At 40.3% G+C, this 25,990-nt stretch overlaps 1 long non-coding RNA gene across 1 annotated transcript; it reads right to left on the bottom strand.

The window, feature by feature from the left end:
- Positions 1-5: 5 nt before the first annotated feature.
- On the bottom strand, positions 6-25,151 carry LOC112836234 (uncharacterized). Its single transcript, XR_003211434.2, has 4 exons — positions 25,016-25,151; positions 20,252-20,397; positions 7,294-7,358; positions 6-219 (listed from the first exon to the last, which is right to left on the bottom strand). It is a non-coding gene; the product is annotated as an uncharacterized lncRNA (long non-coding RNA).
- Positions 25,152-25,990: the final 839 nt, after the last annotated feature.

Consider the following 25,990-nt stretch of genomic DNA (forward strand, 5'->3'; position numbering starts at 1 on the left):
TTCTGAAGTTTATGGCTAAAATGATACACATTCTAAATCCCCCTCCTGGGGCAGAGTTGCTGCAGCTGTTGAGTTCTTGACAGTAGCTGAAGTGGTCTGAAGAGCATAATCTGGTGTCTTGAAAATGTACTAACCATTCACCAGATCCAAAGACTGCTCCAGTCCCTCACTTTGTGGAAAATCACTTAGGCCACGTTGGCCTACAGTGGTTTTGATAAGCTGCAAGAGTAAAGGTAAATGTTATTTCAGGACTGGGGCAGGGGTGGGTTGAGTCTGGGTTGGGAAATGAGAATAGTGTATCATTCATTCAGTCAGCCAGTTTTTCATAAGTTTAAGTATTTGAGAAACTACCATGTGCCTGACATTATTCCAGTCACAGGGATATAGCAGTAAATAAAACAGATTAAATCCTTGACCTCATGGAGTTTATATTCCAGGGAGGGAGATAAACAAATAAACAAATGCATAACAAAATATCAGGGAAAAAAAAAAATCTCAGGGATAAAAGTCCATAAAGCTTGATAAAGGGCTAGAGAGAGGGGGAAGGTGCTGTTTAGGTAAATGCCATGGAGAGAACATTCTAGACAGAGGATTCAGCAAGTGCGGGGGCCCAGTGCAGGAGAGAGCCTGGTGTGTATAAGGGATTGAAAAGAGGCCAAAGGGGCTGGAGCAGGGTTGTGGAGAGCAGGTGGTGGGAGATAGGTCACAGGTCAGGAAAGCAGCAGGGGAGGGACAAGAAGGGCTTGGGAAGGCTGCAAGTTTCTTGTCAGTGTGACGAGAAACCACGGGAGCAGAGAAGCCAGCCAGGAGGTTATTGCAGAGTCCAGGACAGAGGATCGGTGGCAGGACCATGGTGGCAGTGACAGAGGTAGCAGGCAGTGGGCAAATTAGGGAACATTTGGAAGATTTTAAAGATGGAGTTTCTGGGACTGATGATGGATTGATTATATAAAGGGTGTATATGAGAGAGAGAGAGAGAGAGAGAGAGAGAGAGAGATTGGTCAAATCCAGGGTCTCATTTTTCTCTTTTTCTGAGGATGCAGATTAAATCAAGATCAAGGCAGTCATTTGTCTTCGACTCTTAGACCCTTAACACCAAGCCTAGCACCTAAGAGCTGTAGTTTATGCAGCTGTTAGCAGGGAGGAGCTCTGATTTCAGATAACAGGACCATGGCGTGGGGGTTTCCTTCGTTGTTCTATAATTGACAGCAGTCTGTTGGTCAGGTTTGGAAAATCTGGTAACCAGAGGTCTTACCCTTAGTAGCCTCTGTTTCCCACGCCCCTACTCTCTTTTCTACTCTTTTACCTGGAATGCAGCATTTCATTTTGTTAGCTGAGGCAAGCCACTTTGTAAACGTTCATCCCTATAACCCAAGAAAGAGCATTTTCTATCCCTTCCAAAAGTGAAATCTCAGTGTGGCATTTGTCATGATTTCAAGACAAGTTGGCAGAAAGCATTGGTCAGGGCTGATTATAATACTTTTGGGTCCTGTGCCTGTAACTCCAGGAGCTGCAACCAAGTGGCGCCTGCAAAGTCCAACAGGGTAGGCCTCCTCAGGCACCCATAACACAGTAGTAGGAAGAAAGGGCAAAATCCAGTCTCTCTCTCTCTTTCCTCCCCCCCCAAAGAGCTTGCAGTTTATGGAAATGAACTCCATTAAAAACTATACTCAATAACTTGGAAAGAATAATAGCAAAAGAAAATAGCAGAAGAAAAAGCTTGTCTTTTATATGCTTCCCAATCTCTCTCCTTCTCTGCTGCTTACTGCCTGTTTTAGACCCCTCCTGCTCAGATCTCCCCCATTCCCACAAGAGCCTCCCATTTGCATCCCGGCTTCTCGCCAGTCATATACCCTTTTATTTTTTTACCCCACAGAGATTTTTCCAAATTATAAGTTCGGTCTCGTCACTTTCCCCCTAAAAATGTTGCCCCCATTATCTGGTTATCTACAGAACAAGCCCTGAGCTTTAAGTCCTTCCTAATCTGGGCCCAATTTACCTGTACCTTTCCATGTGCTCCCATGCCATCATTTCGACCCTGTGTTCTCTTGATACTGGCCACACTTGGAGTTCCTTTAGTAAGATTAAGGTGTATATCCGAGCCTTTGATTTTCTCTGTGCTGTTCCTTTTGCCTTCAGTGCTCTTTCCTTTTTCCTTGAAAACTCCATACTGATTCTCCAGTGCTTGGCTCAAAGCACCTCTTCTGTAAGACCTCATACATCTCCTTCCTGACACATCCTCTCCATGCTGCCATAGCAATTTTTTAAAACCTCACATGACTCTTACAACGCAGAAGCTAATAACCAAAGCCAGTATTTGTGAGGAGCTTTCTATGTGCAAGGGACTCTCCGTGAGGCCCTTTCTCTTGACAGTAATGTGAATATATGTCTCCCATATGAGACTGCTTGAGCATCAAGTTTTGTTTACATCCTGTAACCTTTCAGGCTTTAGTAATGTATCCGAGGCACAGTAGATGTTTATGAGTTGTCCATTGATTAAAGACCCGAAGATTTTGGTTTTGATCTTGTTGGTTCTTAAGCACTTCCTGATGATTGTAAGAATACTGGTAAGATTTTGTAAGAGTTACTATTAGAATTCTGAAAAGACTAAAATATGCCCCTTTGCACTGGGATGAGGTTGGCGGGGGGCGGGGGGGGAATGCCTCATTCCCCAAAGGCCACGCCACAATTTATCACAGAGGGAAAACCAATTCACTCCTCTCTCGTATTAAGAGCATTTTCAACTTCCTGGCATTGCAGATCTAACATGTTTTGGATAAGAAGATGAAATGTAATCGAGTTACCCAGCGTGTTGTGAGGGTCTATTCGCATGTGTGCTAAATAAATAACTCAGTTTTCTTCCCTTCCCCTTGTCCCTTGTAGAGTTTAAAATGTTTTAAGGAGTTCTGGTATAAAAACAGAGAACAAGTAAAAAAGTTTTTCTTCACTCTGAAAAGTTGCAAGGGATACTAGGAGTTTCTATTCAGTTTGTTGGAATTAAAAATGTCACAAATATAGGGAATGATGTGGATTCAGCTTTCTCCTCAAGCTGCTTTGGACCCAGAAGGATGGAAAATCTGCAAACAGCTGCTTGTTCTTGTAACTGCAGGGGAAAGTAGCTAATCTAAATTCCTACTATGAGAACTCTAGGATGTGAAGGAATATTTTTTTCCATGATGAGAAAGAGAAGGTTTAAAAAAAATGGAGATACTTGCATGACAGGCTGATTGGTAGACGTGTAATCAGGCCCTTCAAAACCTGGATTAAGACTGTTAATGTAAGGAGACCAAAATTAATGCCTGTGTGAGGGTGGAAAAAAATTTCCCTTCTTCCCTTCTAGGTTCTTTGGCTGGTTTAATAATGAAACTGATACAAGACAGATTAATAGGAGAAAAACAAATTTCGTAGCCTAGGAGCCCCTTCAAACTATGACAGCAGTAGTGGTCTGGGAATACAAAAGGGAGGAAGACCTTTTGAGAGGACATGTTTGGAAAACAGAAGTTGCCCTGTTATGCAAGATTATCTCTGGCAATAGCTCTCCTCCTGGTGAAGGCCCCTTTTCCAATGTAAATTGAGGAGTTGAGTGGGAAGTAAAGAATTTTCCTGAATCTGCTAGGTTTTGATTGCCTTTAGCTCAAAATAATGCTCAAGCCAAAATGACATATTTTGGGGTAACAAATTCTGCTCCCCATCACCTGCCTCTGGGATGAGTGCCCGGATATGCAGAGATACCCTGCTGAGAACACAGCAGTATAGCCTAGCACAAAGCCAGAGGGGAATGTTTAGTGTAAAAGGAGGCGGTACCATTCCGATGCCTTCCAAACAGACTCCAGGAATCTTGGACCTAAATTTCTCAAGACAGGAGACTAAAAATACTAGCAGGACATGTTCCTGTCCCAGAGCCTAACAAGGAGACACAAATATTGGTGTGAAATGAAACTTATCCTATCCATTCCACAAAAGGAAAACAGAATCAGTAGCAGCTACCAAAGGAAAGTCCCCATCGGGCAAGCAAAGAGTGACCCCAGTGGTGGTGGGAGCACCTCAGTGGCACCTCATGTGACCAACCTGGAAAGAGAAGAACTTCAGGAGACTTGGATTTCCACTCATTTTACTGGCTGTCCAAGGGAAGCTGCAGTTAGGTTCCTCATTTAGGGAGCACAAGAAATGTAGAAAAATGTAGAAATGTAGAAAAACACAAAACTGAACAAATCATTTATAAGGTGTACTGCCCCCCAGCCATTATGTCTAGACACGATGGGGTTCATACTGACTAATCTTGTGAGTGTGTGAGTTGGGAGAGGTGGAGCTTAGAGGCTTTTCCCTGCAGTTCTTGCTATGGTGTCCTATAATGCACTGTTTGTGTGTGTCTCTCTCTTGCCAGATTGTGAACTATTTGGGAGAAAGAAGCAAACATTATTTTTGTGCCTCTAGAACTTAACTGAGAACCTCGACTGTTGGTTGACTAACAAATCTTGGTGAGGGCCACCTGGGGCACAGTCAGTTAAGCGAATGACTCGGTTTCCGCTCAGGTTGTGATCTCAAGGTCATGAGATCGAGCCCTGCGTCAGTCAGTCTCTGTGCTCAGCACCGAGTCTGCATGAGATTCTCTGCCTCTGCCCCTCCCACCACTTGCATTTTCTCTCTCTCAAATAAATAAAACCTTTAAACAAACAAACAAAACCTTGAATGAATCAGTGAGTGAATAGATGAGGACATGCTTTGGTTCTCTCTTTGCCCCTGAAGCCTGACTCCACATGCAGATTTGGTTACCAACTCGGGTCCTTGGGCTCTCCAAGCAAAGAAATTAAGTGGGGCCAAACAGGAATTCCAGGCAAGACTTTTACTGGGGCTTATGCTCCTGAGCAAGGGAGATAGCACAAAGGAAAGGGTCCTTCAGGCTGACTCCCCAAACAAAGGCCTGGGAAAGTTTTAAAAGAGGCTAAGGCAGGAAAGGAGTGACTTCTAAGGATGCAGGGGCAGGAAGAGACACAGAAAGTGTTGTGTGCAGATGCAGTAGATAGCACAAGCTGTCATGCATGGCATGTCTCCTTAGCATGTTAAATCTCCATCCAGGGCATGATTTTTAGTATTATAATAGGGGGAAAGGTCAGTGCTGGGGTACCCCTTGGCACAGACTGGTTTGGTCAGGTCTTAGTGTCTTTGTAGTCAAGTTCCTCCTTTGGTAAGCAGTCTGCTTCTGCATTCCTGCAAGATAGGCTGCTCCAGAGGCATAGGGTTTCTGCTATCAAGGAATGCTGGGTTTCACAATCAGGGTTGAAGGGACCCAAGTCCAGTCCCTGCTATATCTCACTTCTAAAAAGTATTTCTGTAAAAGCTGAGAAAGTTTACCACTAGCACAGTCTCTTACATTTTAAAGGTGTAGGATTGAGAATAATTGCTTATCAAAAAGACTGATTCATGATTGACAGGTGCCTTCAGTGGGCAGGAGACAAAGACTTTTTTGACATGTGTCTCCAGATGCTCTTTGAAGACAGCCCAGCTTCCCATGGCTCTGACAGGGGACCAAAGCACCACTCACCTCTACTTCAACACTTTTATACCATAGTTCATGTGATTTTCAGGCTCTGGGAATGGGGGTGCCAAAGGGAGCTGTGGCAGAATGCATGTATGGGGACCCCGCCTATCTATATGAAGTTCAGTACAGATTAAGCAGGTTAGCAGTGTGTCTTTATTTGGTTTTTGTTTACTTTGCTGTATTATAAGCTTGTTATCAGCATCATTATCATCATCGTCATCATTGTCATCACCCCATCAAAACACCTGTGAGGGCAGGTTAGGCTTCAAACAAGCAAACCACAAATTCAGGCAAGCCCTAAGTGTATTCAAGAACAGACAGATGGTAGAAGTAATTTACACTCTTGAACCCAATCTCTGTGAGGATGGTCCTCAAATGGAGAGCTTGGGAGAGGTATCTTTTTGTGATGAACATCTTTGTCTTTCATGAGGAACTCGGACACAACTTACCCCTATGGATGGGCTGTGGAAAATCCCTCAATGGGACCTGTTAGCAAAAAGCCCGCTCTTGTTTCTGGGATAATTATAAATTAGTTGACAAGTTTTGTGATTCCCAAACCATGAGAACATTTTATCATGCTGCAGTTATTTTAGCCTGTGCTAGGGCAGAATTGTTTCCATCCACAGCTGTTTTTCAGCAGTTCACAATTACCCCACTCTGCTAAATTGCTTTAAAAGTAATTAGATTTGAATGATTTAATTATGGGGCTGATGATTTCTGTAAGATTTGCAAGTCTCTAGCATTTAAGCTCCTATAACACACTGTGACACTTGCATCTCATGGAAGGAGATTAGTAGGTAGTTGGGTGACCCGGGAAGTTTAGAACCTGTCTTGCCCCAGCCTCTTGCCCCTGGAACTGGAGGGAGAAAAGAATGAGTCGAGGCAGAGGGCCTGCTGGGGCCTAACCTGGTCTCTGACTTGGCCAGCTCGAGGTCTCACACGGTCCCTCTCACCTGGAGTGTGCTGGCCCAAGCTGACAGAAGGGGGACTTCCTGGATTCCATTTTCTCTTCAGTCTCTGAGCTTTGTCCTTCACGGGGAAGAAGGGCAAGCCCAAGGAAAAAGTGCCCCAAGAAACAGAAAGGGCCGAATGCTGCAGGCAGCCTTATAAGCAAGAGATTCTTGTTCACCTGAAGAAGCCTGTTGAGCCAGACAATGGGGATGCCAGGGTGGTGGGAGCTAACAGCAACAAAAAAGGAAACAAAAGCTGCCCCCAGAAAACAACACTCCAAAGCTGTGTGTTCCTGTAAAACTTTTTCATAAGCATGGTGGTGTCCCTGGATTTACTCTTCAGTAAACAGAGAAATGATGCATGTCATTGAATCAATTCGGTCTAAAGTTGGTGTTGTATTAATGATAGACCTTACAGTCTTTGGAATAAATCTGCTTTAGAGGAATCAAATAATTATATGGAAACATCCAAATGCTGTTTCACAGTTATTCAAACAGTGAACATGTGTTAAACATGTTTTTTACTATAGCTGCCCAAATCTGGCTTGTCAGTGGAAACACCTGGGGAGCTTTCAGTTGAGCCCTTAGAAATCTGTTTTTCCAAGTTACCAGGTCTTTGCTGTAACTGTGCCGTGCTGCCTCCACGAGTAGGCATTTTGTTTATGTTCCTTATTTAAGCACTTGTCTCTGTGTTTTTCTTCCAAAGCCTGACTATTCTTTAGGCTCAGTTCATGTCTCTTATCTTGGAAGAGACCTTCTCTGAGTACCTGATTGAGCAAAGTGCTCTATTATCTGAATACTTACAGAATCAATTTCCCATTTTCTATCCTTCGTCATTTTTGAGGTCTGTGGATCTGGTTCCCTCTGACCTGGGGACAACCAAGTATATAACTCTTTAAGATCTCCAAGAGATGAATGGCCACACAAACGGATGTTCAATGTACATTTACTACTTTTTTTAAAAAAACAGAATTTTAAACCTAAATTGATTAATGTTAAATACTTCAGCTTTGAGCCTACTTAGAAATTTGTCTATTGCTAAGGAGACCATGAAATTACTGTGAAATTGGTGGTCTAAATGGCAGTGGTGGGGATTCTTTAAAAAAGAAGCTTTCTAAGCCTAGGGCTGGGTAACACTAAAAGGGACTGGAGGCTCTTTCTGTGCAGATCTCAAAGGTAAGCCAGTCTCTGGGATAGCCAAGTGGATTAAGGGGCTGAATGAGAAGGTCCATATTGTTATTCTTACATGAAGTAGTACAGTACAGGCAGTCTTCCCTTGCCTGGCTCCAATATGCATACATTTCAGTTACTAAAATTTAGTTAAATAACATGAGTCCCACAAAAATATTAAAAAATTACCATAGCGTCCTAAGGAATTGCAAAATAATTTATGACTCAGTCCAGGCAACAGACAAATAACTATGTGAATAACATGCACGTCATGATCAGTAACCAATCATGCCATTTATATTGAAGTCTGCAGTGACTGGTCAATACACACCTGGTTTTCAGTTTGCACAGACAGCAAAGCATGTAGTTGTGTTACCTCCTCATCTCCCCCTGATAAACCCACCCAACATTTTATAAAAATGGATAGTCAAGAGGAATTTGACCAACAAAAATGAAAGGGCAACAAAGAAATGAAAATTGAAATCTGAATCCAACACAAATGGAGCCATAGAAGGGATTGTTGACTGTGGGAATGTTGACCCTGCTTTCTGAGAGATTCTAAACAGGCAGCTGGAAGAACTTAGGGAAGATGAAATTGTGGATCTAAATTAAGGAAAGTGTGACGTAAAGGATGAAGATACGCCAGAGGAAGTGGGGATATCTGGCAAAGAACTTCACATTAAAGGAACTCTCAGAAATATTTCATGGCATTGGAAGAATAAAGGATATAATATTGGAAGTAGATCCTAACACAGAAAGGAGTATGACAGTTCATCAGCATATGAACTATGCTTTCTCTATATCCTAAATTACATGATGATGAGGAGAAGGCAAACACTGTTCAAGCTGCCCTTGACAGGTTGTTTTTTTTTTTACTAACAAATAAAACATTTTGATTTTTAATGTTCCTGATGTTTTAAATTGCAATGTACGAAATAAATGTTAGTTTTACTATTTCTTTTCATTTCCCTATCCACTTATAACCAACAATAAGTTTTTAATATTATGATAAATTCTTTAAAGGTCACAGAACAATTGTAATTTTTTCATTGATTACTAAGATTGCTTTGCATGGTTTCAGCTTATATGGTCATTTTTATAGTCCTGCACTGCCATGCAAAGTGAGTGAATGGTGAGTTACCTGTTTTAGTCAAAGTAGACTAAATTTAGTAGACTAAATTAAGAATTTTTGTTGTAATATCTGGAGTAAACACTAAAAATAAAAGTCACATTAAAAAGGTATAGCTAAAAAGCTAATAGAAGAATTCAAAGATTATTTAAAATTAATCAATTCAAAAGGAGGTAGGAAATGAAAAATAATGAAACAAAAAGCATTGTTTTAGGTAGCAACAAGATGACAAACTTAAAGCCGTCTATAGCAACAATTACATTAAATGTACATGTACTAACCACCTTAATTAAGTCAGAGATTGTCAGAATAGATAAAAAAATCAAGTGTCAACTATATACTAATTTCAAAAGACACAATTTAACATAAAGACACTTATAGATAAAGGTAAAAGCATAGGAAAAAGACGTCCTATACAAACAGAAGTATAAGAATGGTAGTATAGCTTTTTAATGTCAAAGGTAGTAGACATCAGCAAAGAGATTATTGGAGATAATGAGGGACACTTCATAATGATAAAAAAGATTAATTCAGGGGCGTCTGGATGGCTCAGTTGGTTAAGTGTCTGCCTTCGGCTCAGGTCATGATTCCTGGGTCCTGGGGTCAAGCCCTGTGTCAGGCTCCCCACTCAGTGGGGAGTCTGTCTCTCCTCCTCCCTTTGCACCATCTCCCCCCCACCCTGCTCATACTGTCTCTCAAATAAATAAATAAAATATTTTAAAAAAAGATTAATTCATCAAGAAAACAATCATGAATGCGTACATATTCAGTAATTTCAAAATACAAGAAATAACTGATGTAATAAAGGGATAAATAGAAAAATCAGCAATCATCATTAGTGATTTTAACACCCCTTTCTCAGTAATTGACAGAATACTTAGTCAAATTCAGGACAGATAAGGACTTGAACCACATGCTGACCCAGCATTGCCAGAATATGACCCATAACCTCTGTAGCATACACAGTTTTTCCAGTGCACATAGGTAAGGGACTTCCATCAAAATAGACCATATGCTGGTGCATTATATTTCAAAAGACTGAAATATTACACAGCATATTTTGTTACTAAAGCTAGAGATAAATAGCGATAACATAATGTATGAGTAATATGTAAGACAATTTCTTAAAAAATTTGTATTTTTATAAGCATATTTTGCTTGGGTCCAATCATCTTATTTATCTCTTCATATATGTTCTTTAGAACTATCATAAAGAGGCTTCATCCCATTGCTTTATTTTGAACATTGTAAAATGGCAGCATTGAGCTCATAGGAGTTATGATATTTGAATTAATTAGAAGAGCACCCAGTGGTGCTTTAGGCAACAGACGATGAAAAGGGTTAGCTATTAGAGGAACAAGGATGCCAAGTGCTTTGGTTTTCCTTATCTTAATGGCATATAAAGAACTTATAAATTTCCCCAATTTTTTTTAAGCCTCTCTACCAATCTCTGTCTTTTAACTGAATTTTTTTAGACAAATTCTTAGCAAATGTTAGGCCTTAAGTCTGTATTTTTAAGTTTTTGTTTATCCTTTCTGTTTTTAGTTTCTGTTTTCTTTTTCCTACCTTTCTGTGGGTTACTTTAGTAATTTTTAGAAATCCATTTTTATTTATCATTTTTACATATTATCTGCAGTGTTTTTGAGTGTATCACTTGATATAGCCTTTTTATTGATTGCCTCAGGTATTTTATTATCTATATATCTATGAATCTATATGACACATAGTCTACTGGTGTCAACACTACCAGTTAGAATGGCGAATGGTGTATAAGAACTTTATCCTACCTTATATCCCTTTGCTCTCTTCTATTTATAATATAATTGTCTTAAGTAAATACTAAATTTAAAAAGTTTCTCTATGTATACTGAGAACCAAATCAGAGAGCATTAAAACTTTTGCTTCAATTGTCAAGCATAATTTAGAAAACTCAAGAGGGAAAGGTAAAGTTTTCTTTCTTTATATCTTTGCTCTTTCCAGTGTTCTTTCTTCCTTCTTGATGCCCCAGGATTCCTTCCTTTATCATTTCTTTATGTTTAGAGAAGGGAGGCATGGTTTGTTGCAGACCGGTGGGGACTGAAATCCAGGTTCCCTAGTTGACCTCCAGTGACATTCACTCCCCATTACTGCTGGGTGAGGTGGGAGCTGTGGACACCCTCACTATGCCTCCATTTACAGCACCCTGGTACCTGTCCTTAGTTTGAGGTCCCTAGCCTACCTGCCTTTTGTCCTGTACCTTGCAGAGTCTTCTTCTGTTTCTTTTATATGTAATTTCTGAGATCTTTAGCTGTACTTAATATAAGAATAGGGAAAAGTATGGGTACTCCATCTTTGCAGATGTGGAAATCTTAGAAAATATTTTTAATGCAATTGATAATGAAAACACTTATCAAATTTTGTGAGGTGCTTCTAAAGAAGTACTTAGAGATATATAACTCTAAAAACTTATATTAAGGGGTGCCTGGGTGGCTCAGTTGGTTAGGCGACTGCCTTCGGCTCAGGTCATGATCCTGGAGTCCCAGGATTGAGTCCCGCATCGGGCTCCCTGCTCGGCAGGGAGTCTGCTTCTCCCTCTGACCCTCTTCCCTCTCGTGCTCCTCTCTCTCTCTCTATCTCATTCTCTCTCTCAAATAAATAAATAAAATCTTTAAAAAAAAAAAACTTATATTAGGAAATAAAAATGATCTACAATTGGTGACCTAAACCTCCACCTTAGAAAGCTAGAATAAAGAGGGCAAATTCAATCTAAGTAAATAGTAAAAGGAAATAATCATGATAAAACACAACAAATGGACTAGAGAACAGAAGAATAGAAAAATTCGTTGAAGTCAACAGCTCTTTCTCTGACAAGATCAGCAAAATTGATAAGCCTCCAGCTAGAGGGATGAAGAAAAAGAGAGGAAAAAGAGAGAAGACACAACGTACCAGTACTGTCAATTCTGATATAACGCTTGTTTCAAGATGTGAATTTTTTCCAATGCAATTGATACACTGGGTAACACTTTGAGCATAATGCACTCTCACAGTTATTTGTGTGTGATTCTTGCCACAGGAAACACTGGGTGAATGCAGAAAACTGCACCCAGCTGAACCAAGCTACCTAGGAATACATAAAATGCACACAAGTGCAGATCTCAAACATCTACCAGCTACCTCATTTCAACAAATGAGTGATAAGCCACACCATCCACATGTGGAGTTGGAGCTTTCAGTCTAATTTTTGATAACTCTCCCTCCCTCACTTCATAATAACCCACAAGGTACAACCCTTCTGATGCCCACTTCCACAACTAAGTTTCAGGTCTTTTTTCAAAATGAAATGTCACATATGTTGTAGTATTTATGGATTTCTTTTTAAAATTTATTTATTTAGAGAAAGAGAGCACATGAACCTGGGGGGGGAGGGGGAAGGGGAGGCGCAGAGCGAGAGGTAGAGAGAGAATCCCAAGCAAGCTCCATACCCAGCACAGAGCCTGATGTGGGGCTTGATCTCATGACCCTGAGATTATGACCTGAGCCAAAACCAAGAGTCAGGTGCTTAACTGACTGAACCACCCCGGTGCCCCTATCTATGTATTTCTTACCGATTTCACAAATGTATAACTGCTACTGTTTTTAATAAATTCCTAACATTGTTTGTTGTTAGGTTTCCCTGAGGAAGTTCTTGAATGTTGTACCCCTATCCCTATTTTCCGCATAAGCTTCATGGACTTTACTGTGTAATTTTGCATAACCAGTAGTTTTTAAGAACATATATGTAGCATTATAGAAAAACTGACTTTGCTGGGTACTTCACTAGGTGATGAAATTTAATGCTCTACGTAGCACTACCAGACGTCTTGTGCCTCCTGATATGTTGCAGTTATACAGCATCACCTATGAAGACTTCTTACCAAAAATCTTGAACCTAAAACTACTCAAGCCTTTAGACTTAACTTCCATTGTAAAGAAAAACAGGGGAGAGAGAAAAAGGTTAAATGACACCACGAAGAAACAGATAAATGCAAGATGTTTACAGTCACATGATTGGCTTGGTCTGATTAAATTCCACTTTGAAGAAATCAACTATAAAATACATATTTGAGGGCACCTGGGTGGCTCAGTCGGTTAAGCGGCTGCCTTCGGCTCAGGTCATGATCCCGGAGTCCTGGGATCGAGCCCCACGTCGGGCTCCCTGCTCAGTGGAGAGCCTGCTTCTCCCTCTCCCTCTGCCTGCCTCTCTGCCTGCTTGTGCTCTCTCTCTCTCTGTCAAATAAATAAATAAAATCTTTTTAAAAAATAAAATAAAATACATATTTGATATCACTGGAATAATTTGTTGGAGATAGGGTATTACATGATATTTTGCAGTTATTGTTAATTTTAAGATCAATAATGTTATTGCCATTAAATCACAAAATGTCCTTATTTGGGGAACATAGAAGCTTAAGTATTTAGAAGTGACATTTCCTAATGTCTGTAATTCCTTTAAAATACTTCAGTAATTTATACATATATACATACATATACATGTATGTATATGGAAGTATATATGAAAATATAAAGCAAATATGGCAAAATATTACAGGTGTTTATTAGACTAATCTTTTTCCTTTTTGCACATTTGATATTTTTCATGTTTTATAATTTTACAAAATTGACATGTAAGAGGAATTAAAGTATTTTTCACCTACTCTTTTTTTACAGAAACTTCATGACTTTAGGAATTCCCCTGGGTGTCAAGGTTAATTTATCCTGCCTGCACCAAGTAGACACGGTCCATTCTCTCATTGCTCTTGTGTCTTCTGTTATAAAAAGCACTCAGCTCAGGCGGCCTGTGCCCATCTTTGGGATTCCTTGCATTCCTTCAGGATATAAGATTCCCATTGTATTCCCTTGTCCGGCCCACAAGAGAAATTCAGCATAATTTTCTCTCTCTTACTTGGATTTTTTTTTTCCTCTGAAAAAAAGGAACAATCAGATCAGAACAAAATCTGAATAAGTAAATGGAGTAGTATTTAATAGTCACCAGGAGAAGAGACAATGTTCTAGAAGCTTGGGATTTAGAATAAAAGTCCTTTCTGCCTGTAGCAAAGACTTTAGCACCGATGAGCAGCTCAAGGGGGAAGGCAGAGCCTGGAGAATGATTCCAAACTGTGTGTGCCTGAGTTGTGCTTTCAGGCAAAACCGGGCACAGCTAGTCTCTCTCTCCCAACTCCTTGACAACTAGGAGCTGCTGAATCCGAGCCAGGCCTGGAGGAAATAGATACCTGAGCATACTAGACACAGGGGAACAGCTCATGTGCATGCTGTTGCAGCGATTATAGAGAAATCTCAGAGATGAAGGGCAGGGGGGACAGGTAACCAGAAGAAAAGTTAAAGGTATTTAGAAATGATTACAGGAATTTAAAAAATTTTTTTTCTCCTTTAATTTTTCACTGGAAGAGGTGATTAACTGTAGCACATCCAGAAATAGTTTAAGCTCAACATAGCATAGCTGGTAGAGGCTGTTTATAAAATAGAACTTGGGTGTGGGAATGATGCCTCTTAGCTGTAATCCTTCCCCTGGGTAAAGCGATGTCAATGCCATGTACTCAAACCAAGGTCAACTTTCTGAGAATTGAGTGTAAGATCTCATCTTTTTAATTCAGGGGGAAATAGTTCATTCTTACAGGTACGCAAACTACGTTAGAAGGCGCTTTTGTTTAATAACCACACCTTTTTAAGAATTGGAAGAGATGGCTATTAAGATTTAGTTCAGATTCCTGATTTTATGGTGAGAACTATAGAGATGATTTATCCAGGCTTATATAGCTAGTTGGTGGAGAGGGTTAAGACTATAAATTCAGAGTTCTTCTCACTATAGTAGTGGTTTCTCCCCATTTAGGATTATTTTCCCAATGGATTATGACTAAACATGAACACAAGTAGAGTCTGATTAGAACGCAGATGAGACCGTGCATTGACCTAAACAAAACCTTGTAAAACCTTAGTTAGGTGCTGGGAGGTGGGGAGAAGACTATAGTTGGAGAGACATAATCTGCAAACTAATTAGAGTCTTTAGTTAGAGACAGGTATTGCCTTTTAGGTGGTCTAACCTCAGGGGATGCTCAGAGAGGATTCTGGGGGTGCCCTCTGAAGAAGGGCATTAAATTTGGGGGTGACTGTGTGGAAGGAGAGAACAAGTATTTCTTGTATGCATTATGGAATAAGACCAAAAACTGTTAGGAAAGAGGAAATGTGGCTCTGGACCCATACTGGAAATACTAGAGGAAATCTGGTAAGACTAGAAGAAATATTTCTTCATACTAAAAGAAATCTCTCCCAGCCTCCAGCCTTAGTGCAGTCCATTCTACGTGGGATTCCACACATTTTCCCCCAATAGAAACTTCATAGACAATTCTTTCTATTTCTCTATCCTTTAAAAAAAAAACTTTTATTTTGAAATAATTTCAGATATATGGAAAGTTTGCAAAAATAGTGTGAAGAATTTCCGTATATTCTTCACCCAGATTGCCAGTCTGTTAACATTTTACTGATTTGATTTATCTTTCTCTCTTTTGGAATCATTTGAAGGTACATTGAAGATATAATGCCCCTTTATGCCTAAATCCTTCAATGTGTGTATCTCAAAACAAGAATATTCTTTTACATAATCATAGTACTATTATCAAACCAGGAAATTAACATTCATATAGCTATCATCTAATCAACAGACATTTCCATTTCATCAGTTGTCACACTAACGTGCTTCTGGCAAAAGAAAAAATCAGTTTTCTGGTTTAGGACCAATCTAGTTTTGCATGATGCATTGGTTGTCATTGTCTCTATAGTTTCCTTCAGGTTTCTTGGTCTTCTTAGACGTGTTTGAAGATTACTGGCCAGCTGATTTGTAGAATGTCTTTCACTTTTGGTTTATCTGATGTTTCCCCATGATTAGATTCAGGTTATATCTTTTTGGAAGTATTGCCACAGAAGTAATGATATGTTTTTCTCAGTATATCATCTCAAAAGGCAGAAGACCTAAAACAATTATTGCCAAATGGTAAATATTTTCAAGTTCCATCATTCCTTCCACATTTGTTCCCATAATTTCTTCCCTGTTAGTTGCCACTGGACTGTAGCAAAGAGACTTCTCTTCTTTCTCATATATTTATTTATGTATTTACATAAGTATGGGCCCATGGATTCTTACTGTATTCTGTGGGTTATAATCTGCACTATCACTATTTATTTTGAGGCTGAAATTGTCCCAGATTGAGTCTCTTCAAGCTGGCTCCTTACCATTTGACATGTCCCCATATTCTTTTTGCATGTCTCTACTTTCTGACCCAGATCTTTTTTTTTTTTAAGATTTTATTTATTTATTTGAGAAGAGAGAGAATGAGAGATAGAGAGCATGAGAGGGAAGAGGGTCAGAGGGAGAAGCAGACTCCCTGCTGAGCAGGGAGCCCTATGTGGGTCGATCCCAGGACTCCAGGATCATGACCTGAGCTGAAGGCAGTTGCTTAACCATCTGAGTCACCCAGGCACCCCAGCAAGATGTTTCAACTTCATCTTGTACTTTTTCAGCTCCACACCTAAAACCAGCCATTTCTTCAAAGAACCCTGATTCCTTTCAGTGGAGAATCGTATTCAGAATCTAAGATTTGGGTGTTAAGTTTGTTTGTACGGGGAAGTCCCAAATGACACTTTCACAAGCTTTGCTTTTATCATCTCACTTTGGGAACTTGTTGGGTTTTTCTGCTAGATGAGGCTCAGGGTCCACGTTCCCCATCTCAGTTCTGGTGCTGTTTATCTTCCAGGAAGAAGCTTCCATCTGTTTGTGCTCATTTTCACAGTAACATCTCGTTTCCTGATGTCTAACAAAGTTGGATGCAAGCTGCCCAGAGCCCAAGAAGGGTTCTCTTTAGAGCCAGGTCCCACAGCAACCATGTATTCTGAACCCAAAACTAAGGAATTGCCATCTTAAAAATGCTTGTGGACAGAATGGATCAAGGTAATTAAAATCAGGGAAGTCCTAGAAATTGTATTCATCAACAAGTACAAAAGCCTCACTCTTTTTCTTTATGTGGGATCACAGACAAGAAAGAACAAAATTGGCAAATATGGGTGGAACTCAGCATTTCAAAAACATTGCTCATGAACCTGTAACCTGTTACCCTGGTCTATGTTTCCCAAACATTTTTTCTGAGAAGGTTTAGGGAAGGCCCCTGTCTCTTATGCCTCTTTAATTCCTGGTAGTAAAGCTCACAAATCCTTCTCTCTTTCTCATCCTGGATATCTCAGGGCTGAATTAGGACCTTGTCAAAGCATTTGCTCTCCATACGAATTCCTAAATGCTCTAAATATCAACCTTCCCCCAAAAGACCAAATGCAGTGAGTGACGGTAGACAGAAAAAGTAACATAACAGATATGTTTCACTTTCTCAGTTTTGAAAGTTTTCCCGGGCCAAGTCTGGCATTTTTATTATGTCTTAAAGTTGTGCTTTGTTATCATTTCATTTGGAAGCATATGTCTTTGTTTAAAAAATGTGTGTTAGTTGATGCCAGTTGTGTATCCTGAAATGTCTTCTTGGAGTGATAGCAGTTTTTATGAATCTTAGAGACTGTGGCCTTTTCTAATCCAATGGAAGCAGAAACACAAAGGAGGCTTGTCAGAGCTGACTCACAGCTCAGGGGCTTGGGTTCATTGTAATCACAGCTAGCCATGCATCTTGCATACCGTGTCCATTGCTGCCTTCAGCCTATATGGTAACTTTGCACAAATTAGAAGGTGCCTTGAAGGTCTCAGACTCACAAGTAATGAGTTGGTCACTTCCACTCACAACTCATTAGCCAGGGTTAGCATATGGCTTCACCCAATCACAAAGCGGTCAGGTAGTCTTCTCATTCATCATGTTCCTAGAAGCAGGGAGAACAGGGACTATTTGGCAATAAGACCAATGACAATTAAATGCTTCAGATAGGTAGGTAAAATAGTAATGTTTCTGGCACTATGTGGCCTCTTAGATTCTATGGTAGATTGTAGCTTTTATGGATAGTAGTACTAGACTATTAACAGGATTTCTTCCTAGCCCTACCATCACAGAGGCATAAAATTCACTCTGGTGTCATAAAAACACTCACAACAAATAAGCTAATCCAGAAGCTCACAGGATATCTTTGTGGGAGCTGCTGCACCAAGGCTGTGCCATTTGCATGTGTATAAGAGGAGCTAGCCTTGGCCATCCCTGGTGTTCCCTTGCTGGTGTTACATCTCTCTTTGTCCTGTATTCTTCCCCCATCTTGTGGCCATTGTAAGTGCTGCCTGGGCCCAGAGTGGCTCTGCCCTTCTGAGTCCTGGTGGTCCTGTGGCTCTTGCCGTGACAGTTTGCCCTGAGACCCTGGCCACCTTACCATGTCCACTAGAGTTAATTAGCCCTATTTTAGGCAGGAACTGCAGTAGAGCCAAGGCTTGGGGTCTGGGGATGACTGCCTATCATCCTACCCTGAGCCCTAGTAGTGCTCTGAGGTAGCTTCTCTGGCTGTCTGCAGCCCAAGCTGGTGCTCGTATCTAAACCCTAATGCTGGTTCCCCACCTTGCTAGTTCCCAGGAATGCCACAAGTTGACTGTGTAACCTGTTTTGCTCTAGCTGCAAATATCCTCCCTAGCCAGCAAATTGTCCTTTTATGGCGCACCACATGATGATGCTGAGGAGACTGTGGCTATTAATGAGACTTCTCCCAGATTGTTAAAGAGCTTCTCCTATGGGAGAGAACCCAGGAGAGAAAGGCTGTTCCTATTGCCTGTGAAGCTTTAAACACTGTGCAAGGCTTAGCACTTGCTCTACAAACAAACCGCTTACTCTCTCTGCAGACCCGTGGCAAACATTCCTGTCCTTGCGCATTAGACTCCAGCCCCACTAAGCTGTCTGAAACTTCCCACTTTCCAGTTATGCCAGGCTCTCTCATACCTCAGGTCTTTATGAGATCTTTTGTTTTTTTTTTTTAAAGATTTTTTATTTATTTATTCATGAGAGACAGAGGGAGAGAGGGAGAGAGAAGCAGAGGGAGAAGCAGGCTCCCAAGGAGCAGGAAGCCCGATGCGGGACTCGATCCCAGGACCCCGGGATCATGACCCGAGCCGAAGGCAGATGCTTAACCATCTGAGCCACCCAGGTGCCCGAGATCTTTTGTTTAGAGAATCTGCCACATCTTGCTCTATCTCGCTGATTTTTTATACATTCTTCAATGTAAGGCCAAAGGCTCCCACCTCTTGACACCATCCCTTATTTCTGCAGCCTTTCCCACTCTCCCTTCCTCCAAAACCCCACTGAATTTCAGCCATACCCATGCCAATCTAATCACTGCAGTTGTGTATGTCTGTCTTTTTTGCTGTGAGCTCATTGAAGGCAGGAGCCATGACCTTGCATTTCTGTGTATCTGGTCTGCGGCACAAAGTCTAGAACATTATAAAGCTCAGTAAATGTCAAATGGTTGTGGATCTGTGCTCTTGATGAAGAGAATAGGAAGTTGGTCACCAGGCATGCACTTTTGAATGCTCCAATAGGAGCCTCTCCCTGGAAGTGGGAGGTAACACCAAAGCTAAGACCGAACAAACAAGAGGAGGGAGAGGACGATGGCATCCATTTCAGCTTTCCGCAAGTCTAGTGAGGAGGGGAGGGACCAGGAGTGATGCTAGGGAAGAAGGATGGGACTCTTTTCAGGCACCACTGTGTGCTAAGGAATTGAAGTGACTGAGGCTGGTAAGACAAAAGCCTCAGTCTGGAGAAGATGACCGAGAGGCCCACTCTACAACCGCAACTTCACTGTGGAGCACCAGCTGCCCCCTGGAAATGTCCTGGACACCTAAGTTTGGGAAGCCCAGAGCTGGATTCATCACTACCCCTCCACTTCCTGGACTTTCTCCTTGGCAGGGGTCCTACCACAATCCCAGTTGTCTGAGCCAGGAATCCAGGTATCGTTTATAATGCCTCTCATGCCCTTACTTTCCACATCGGACCCACCACCAACACCTGTCCGTGTTTTCACCCGGATGTCTTTGGATTCTGCTTGCTTTTAATTCCATTGTCTTATCTGTACTCCACTGTCACTGTCTTAATTCAGGCAACAATCCCTCCCAGACTTCAAACTGATCTTTCTGCCTTTAGTCTGAGCAGCACAATGCTGCTAGATACTTCTCTCCCTTCTTTTTTAAGATTATTTATTTATTTATTTGACAGAGAGAGAGAGAGAGAGAGAGAGAGACAGTGAGAGAGGGAACACAAGCAGGGGGAGTGGGCGAGGGAGAAGCAGGCTTCCCACCAAGCGGGGAGCCCGATGCAGGGCTCGATCCCAGGATCCAGGGATCATGACCTAAGCCGAAGGCACATGCTCAACTACTGAGCCACCCAGGCGCCCCTCTCGCTTTTTTGAAAACTTTGGAAGCTACTTATTGTTGACAGGATAAAATCTTATTTCCTTAGCATGAGATATAGTCACCTTCATGTTCTGGCCCCTTCTTCAACATCAAGCTTTATCACTTCAGATTCTTCAGCTGCAGGTAGCAGAAAATCCTGATGCAAAGGCCTTTAATTGCTGATCTCCTAAGTGGCAGACAGATAACTAGAGTTTGTGCAAGATGACCCCTTGGAGTACAAGAAAAGAATATTAGAACTTCCTAGAAGTAAGAATTCAAAGTTTGCTAGTATTTTAAATAAGAATTGACAGTGGTGGATTCATTAAGTACTTACGATGCACAGTAGCCATGAAATCTCCCATAGATATAAAAACCTCGAAGAGGAGAATCCAAATTTTGTGTTTTTTGCGTTTGGCTTTTTTTTTTTTTTCTTGCTTGCCATAATGCTTTTGGGATTCATGCATGATGTCATGAATTGGTACATGTTTGACAATTAGTTTTCCGAGATGTTTGTTCTATTTTTTACTCTCACTAGTGGTCTGTGAGAGTTAGGTAGCTCCATATTCTCACTAACATCTGATGTCAACAGTTTTTTCACTTCAGTCATTCTAGTGAGATGGTTATTCCATTAGGGTTTACATTTGCCTGATGACTAATGATGTTAATCACCTTTCATATGCTTATTAGCCATCTGTATATCTGTTTTTGTGAAGTATCTTTTTAGGTCTTTTGCCCATTTAAAAATTTGACTATCCTTTGTTATTTGTAGGAGTTCTTTATATAAAATACATAGAAGTACTTTATTAGATATATTTACTATAAGTATTTTCTTCTAGTCTGTGACTTGCCTTTACATTCTGCTATTAGTGTCATTGGATAAGCAGAAGTTTTTTCTTTAATTTTGGTCAAGTAGAATTTATGTTTTTTTTCTTGTGAGGTTAATACTTTCTATATCCCATCTAAGGAACTTTTGCCTGATTGTGAAGATACTCTCTTATACTTTATTCCAGTATAGAATGAAAGTGAAAAAGGCACATAACCTTTTGGTATTATTATGAAATCAGTTTTGAGTTTACAGCCTCCCTGAAAGGGTCTCGGGGACCCTTAGTGGTAGCCAGATCACATTTTGAGAATCTATACTCTATATTTACTGATTTTGGGGATATACCTCTTCTACCAGGAGTATGAAAATCTATAACTCTGTCAGATTTTACTTCATGTGTTTTAAAGCTTTGTTATTTTGTGAATGCAAATTTAGTATTTTCATGTTTCTCAATGAATTGGCTCTTTTATATGTTCCTCTTTATCACTGGCAATGCCCTTTGTTTTGAAGTCTAATTTGTCTGATATTCATATAGCCACTCCAGCTTTTGAAAAATACATAAATAATAATTGTATAGTATATCTTTTGTCATTCTTTTAACTGATCTGTGGCTTCATATTTTTTTATTAATTGAAAAATTTATTTCTTTCAAGCTTTTATTTAAATTCTGGTTAGTTAACATATATGATAAAATTGGTTTCAGGTATAGAATTTAGTGATTCATCACTTACATATAACACCCAGTGTTCATCACAAGTACCCTCCTTAATGCCCATCACCCATTTAGCCTATCTTTAGCTTTTTAAAAAACACAGAAATAGTAATTACATAGTATATCTTTTTTCATCCTTTTAACTTATCTGTGCCTTCATATTTAAAGTGCATTTCTTGAGAAGAATGTGTATTCTGTTGCTTTGGGATGGAATGTTCTGAATATATCTGTGAAGTACATTTGGTCCAGTGTGTCATTTAAAGTCTTTATTTCCTTGTTGATCTTTTGCTTAGATCATCTGTCCATTTCATTGAGGGGGGTGTTAAAGTCCCCCACTATTATTGTATTGTTGTCAATGTGTTTCTTTGCTTTTGTTATTAATTGGCTTATATAATTGGCTGCTCCCATGTTAGGGGCATAGATATTTACAATTGTTCGATCTTCTTGTTGGATAGACCCTTTAAGTAGGATATAGTGTCCTTCCTCATCTCTTATTACAGTCTTTGGTTTAAAATGTAATTTGTCTGATATAAGGATTGCCACCCCAGCTTTCTTTTGGTGTCCATTAGCATGATAAATGGTTGTCCACTCCCTCACTTTCAATGTGGGGGTGTCTTTGGGTCTAAAATGAGTCTCTTGCAGACAGCATATCGATGGGTCTTGTTTTTTTATCCAATCTGATAGCCTGGGTCTTTTGATTGGGGCATTTAGCCCATTTACATTCAGGGTAGCTATTGAAAGATATGAACTTAGTGCCATTGTATTGCCTGTAAGGTGATTGTTACTGTATATTGTCTGTGTTCCTTTCTGGTCTATGCTGCTTTTAGGCTCTCTCTTTGCTTAGAGGACCCCTTTCAATATTTCTTGTAGGGCTGGTTTCGTGTTTGCAAATTCCTTTGGTTTTTTTTTTGTCCTGGAAGCTTTTTGTCTCTCCTTCTATTTTCAATGACAGCCTAGCTGGGTATAGTATTCTTGGCTGCATATTTTTCTCATTTGGTGCTCTGAATATATTATGCCAGTCCTTTCTGGTCTGCCAGGTCTCTGTGGATAGGTCTGTTGCCAATCTAGTGTTTCTACCATTGTAGGTTACAGATCTCTTCTCCCAAGCCGCTTTCAGGATTTTCTCTTTGTCTCTGAAACTCATAAGTTTTACTCTTAGATGATGGGGTGTTGACCTATTTTTATTGATTTTGAAGGGGGTTCTCTGTGCCTCCAGGATTTTGATGCCTGTTTCCTTCCCCAAATTAGGGAAGTGCTCTGCTATAATTTGCTCCAATATACCTTCTGCCCCTCTCTCTCTTTCTTCTTCTTCTGGGATCCCAATTATTCTAATGTTGTTTCATCTTATGGTATCATTTATCTCTCGAATTCTGCCCTCGTGATCCAGTAGTTGTTTATCTCTCTTTCTCTTAGCTTCCTTATTTTCCATCATTGGTTAGAAAAAAAAAAAAGAAGAAGATAGCAGGAAGGGAAAAAAGAAGGGGGGGAAATCGGAGGGGGAGATGAACCATGAGAGACTATGGACTCTGAGAAACAAACTGATGGTTCTAGAGGGGAGTGGGTAGGGGGATGGGTTAGCCTGGTGATGGGTATTAAAGAGGGCACGTACTGAATGGAGCACTGGGTGTTATATGCAAACAATGAATCATGGAACACTACATCAAAAACTAATGATGTAATGCATGGTGATTAATATAACATAACAAAAAAATAAAAAATAAAATAAGATTAAAAAAAATAAAGTGCATTTCTTGTAGACAGCATATAGTTGTTCTTGCCTTCTTTTAACTCTGATAATCACTTTAACTTTTTAAAATTAGTGTTTAGTCCATTTACATTTAATGTAATTATTGACAAGATTTGGTTGAAGTCCACTGTCTTGCTATCTGTTTTATTTGTCCTGTTTTGGGCTTACTTTTCTTCCTTTGCTGATTTCTTTTGGATTAGTTGAATATTGTTTAGTGTTCGGGGTGCCTGGGTGGCTCAGTTGGTTAAGCAGCTGCCTTTGGCTCAGGTCATGATCCCAGGTCCTGGAATCAAGCCCCACATCGGGCTCCCTGCTCAGCAGGGAGTCTGCTTCTCCCTCTCCCTCTGCCTGCTTCTCTGCCTACTTGTGCTCTCTATCTCTCCATCAAATAAATAAATAAAATCTTTAAAAAAATATATTGTTTAGTGTTTCCTTTTATATGCTTAATTGGATTTTAGCTACACCTCTTTGTTTTATTTTGTAATGTTGCTTTAGGGATCAAAATAGTCATCCCTAACTAATCATAGTCTACTATGAATTAATGTGTATACCACTTCATATACAATTAAGTATCCTTAACAGCATATTTCCATTTATCTCCTTTTTCTTTTGTGCTATTGTTGTCTTACATTTTACTTTTACATGTTATAAACCACACACTGCATTGCTTTGATTTGTACTTTAAACATATAATTATGTGATACTTTTTACCATGCAGACACAGATTCATCTTCAGGTCAGGAATATTTTCTTCTATGACTTATTTAATTACGTATAACAATGGCCTCCACTCCACCTCTTCTTTTTTCTCCTTCTGGAACTCTCTTGTTTCTCAGTTTGCCTCAGTATACTCTCATCTTTTTGTATTGTAGCTCAGTTTTTGAAAATATTTCTCCCATTCATCTGGCTTGTGATTTGAATTTCAGTGGTGATTCCTTTGTTCATTTATTTACTGACTATATTCATCTAAATCATGTTTTTCAGTGCTGAGAGCCATCTTTGTGTTGTCCTTTGAACCTCTTTAATAACTGTTTTTCCTGTCCAATTTGTTGTTAGCCTCCTCCAGCAGCTCTGTTTCACTAAAGGCCAGTTCAGAATGTTCTACTTGTTCTCCCCCCCTGACTGTCAGACACCCTCATGTAAAATTGTTTTTTGATTTGATAGTCTGTTCACTTAGGCTCAGGTTCAGCTGTTGATGTATTTTAAGTGGGACTGTCTCATGAGTAATGGAAAGCTTGGTGGTCTCTGTTCTTTGAGCCAGTAGAAGAACTTTATCATCCTCTACTGAGATAGCAACATCAGGAAGAAGCCTTTCTGTTTCTCAGCCAACTTGAGGTCTCCTACCTTAAGAGTATAGAGAAGAAAGTTCTCTTTTTCATCTTCTCCTAAGCATCTCAGGGGCAGGGAGCCCAAACCTACTTATGTGGACCTAGTTGCCCTTCTCTTGGTAGTGTTATTGTAATGAGAGGTGGGGTGCATAAATCTCATGGATTCAGTTCTCCTTCTGTATCCATATATTCTAATCTTTGATCTTAAGGTCTCTGACTTTGTTTCTAGGTTCTTACCTGGCTCAGGCAGGGAAAGTCCTGCACACATATTGATCACCACCTTCACCATTGTTAACTGCATCCATAATACTTGATGCAGGAGAAATAGCTGTATTGGAATGAAGGGAGTCAGGACATAGTCAACCTGCCATCCTTCCTGAATATTCTACTCTAGAGACTACTGTAAAGCAAAAGAAAACTGACCACAGAGATCACCAAGGTAACCATTATGTTCTCCATTGAGTGGTGTGTGAACAGTGTGGTATAAGGGGGAGACTTTGGAGTCATCCAGACCTGGGTTGGAATCCCAGTTCTGCTACATACTCATAGTTATGTAGGGTTGGTTAGCCTCACTTTTCCCTTCTATAAAACAAGGAAGAAGAGAATTCTCTTATAGAATTGCTGAATTTAAATTAATGAATACATGTAAAGCTTCTATCACATGCAGGTACAGGGGCCTTCTAGATTCCCTTCCTCCTTTTCCTTAAAGCTCTTTTTGCGAATGTTCTCCTATTTTCATGTCTCATTTGCCAGCTCATAGACATGTCTCATAGCCCAGAACAAGGTACCCAGATGATCTCAGTTCCAGCCCAAGTTTTCCTATTTTAACATTTTCCCAGTTGTGTGGCTATGTAATGCTACCACATGTTCTTGTACTGTAAACAGAAGTGCACCACCCCCTGGATGTCCTGAAACAGGAAGAACTGATTTCTTACGTAAGAAGCGTGACTTGAAGTAGAGAAAGAATATTTCCCAAAGCTCTGGAGTGAGGTCTGGATATGGCCTGGATAATGTAACATGTGAAAGAGAAACTGGATCTGGACAGGGAGAGAGTGAGGGCAAATGAAAGATGAATTAGGACTGGTAAAAGGACAGGGATAAGGACAGGGATAGAGAGGGAGAGGGACTGGAATCATGGAAAGAAGTGTGGAGCTGAGTGTCCTTCCTTTCTCCTGGGCCTCACAGGGGCACAGCACCTGCCCCAGGGGCACA

The sequence above is a fragment of the Callorhinus ursinus genome, unplaced genomic scaffold (genome assembly GCF_003265705.2).
Source record: "Callorhinus ursinus isolate GAN/ISIS: 27379988/994484 unplaced genomic scaffold, GSC_fseal_2.0 scaffold39, whole genome shotgun sequence".
NCBI classification, from domain to species: Eukaryota; Metazoa; Chordata; class Mammalia; order Carnivora; family Otariidae; genus Callorhinus; species Callorhinus ursinus.